At 21.5% G+C, this 1,622-nt stretch overlaps 1 protein-coding gene across 2 annotated transcripts in view; it reads left to right on the forward strand.

Annotated features, from left to right (window-relative positions):
* The window catches only part of LOC108694742 (DNA-directed RNA polymerases I, II, and III subunit RPABC3), a 70,759-nt gene that overhangs the window by 68,131 nt on the left and 1,006 nt on the right, over nt 1-1,622 (forward strand). The gene's annotated exons all lie outside the window — the stretch shown is intronic.

Raw genomic sequence — 1,622 nt, forward strand, 5'->3', positions numbered from 1 at the left:
TGTTTAATATTTACACTTCAAATAAACTATACACATATGAAAGTTGTGTGAATAAGATTATATTTTTGTTTAATAACATTTTTGTAGTTTATTTATTTTATTTATTATTGTTTTTATTGTTAAAAATGAAAATTTAAAAAAATGATTAAAAATTTATATATTTTTTTTATAAGTATTGTAAATAATCAAAATAATTTATGCAAAGTTTTATTGCGATTCACTGATTATAGTTACAAAGATATAGAAAAAAATCAATATTTTGTTTATTTACTGGATAATTAGTTCATGCATCATAATGTAACTTTACGTAAATAATCTTGAATACATAATGTATTTATATTAACAAATTGAGATTTTTATGATTTATTTTATAATACATTTCGATATATTTTTATTAGAACACCAAAAATATTACTATTTATTAAAATACTTTATGATCCAGATAAACCTTCATCAAATTTTATTGTATTATTTTTAAAACATTAGATTTAGAATAGTAATATTTTAATAATTTTGTTATCATTTTGAAAATATGTATAAAACATTCTTAATATTGATAACTTAAGAATTCTATTACTTTAATAATGTTGAAGTTAACGTGTTATTTTTTGAAAATGTATGCTTTTAAGGAATAAAATGTTTAATTTTAAGATGTTATAATATTTATGTAAGTAGTTAATTGATTGTCAAGTAAAAAGATTTAGTGATATCTTACTGCGAAAATCTGCGCAGTCGATAATTTTGGCATTTAGGGCCCTAAATTTATGCATTTTTGAAGCTTTGCTTTATATAAATTTATGCATTGTTTTCATTACGTCAATTTTTAATCTCAAGTTTATGTAAATTATTGTCCGCATTTTATTTGATTTTAATATCAGGGTTGCCACAGACCTGGAAAATCAGGAAAAGTCAGGGGAAAATGTAAAAAAAGACTGGAATTTTGAACTTTGCTCACAATTCCCTTAAACTGCTTCTATTCCAAATAATTTTATAATTTTTTAAATATTATATCTAACGTTTATAATTTATAATCAAATACTTTTAAAACACTTTAGACAATTAAAAAAAAAATAATTAAAATTTATATTTTATTCAGTAATTTTATTTGATCGCCCTTTTTTGTCATATAATTGCATTCTTTTTTTTAATACTAATTTATTTTTTGTTGGCTGAATTTACCTCCAAAATTTTATTATGCTGTGTTAAGCATCTTTTGTATTTTTAATAATCTAAGCTAGTAGTTTTCTTACAATTCTTGATTCTAAATGTTAAAATTTTTAATATTTTGTATTGGTTATGGAAATTTCTCATTTTTATTTGAAAAATCTGGAAAAATCAGGGAATTTTAAAGTTCATTTTCTATGGCAATTCTGAATACGATACACTGTTTAACGACTCGTATCATTTATTATCATTAATGTACTAAAACATTAATATTGCTATGTAAAGCCTTGATGTTTGATACGTATGCGTTATAAAAAGAAAGATAAAATGAAGAAACGATATGAAGAAGAAAATTCATCAGTCGAGCTTTGAAGAATGGAATATTTGGAGGCACATCATCGATCCAACAGATATATCTTAATCATTTGAAGGAAGAACTTTATATATATATATATATA

The sequence above is a fragment of the Atta colombica genome, unplaced genomic scaffold (genome assembly GCF_001594045.1).
Source record: "Atta colombica isolate Treedump-2 unplaced genomic scaffold, Acol1.0 scaffold1, whole genome shotgun sequence".
NCBI classification, from domain to species: Eukaryota; Metazoa; Arthropoda; class Insecta; order Hymenoptera; family Formicidae; genus Atta; species Atta colombica.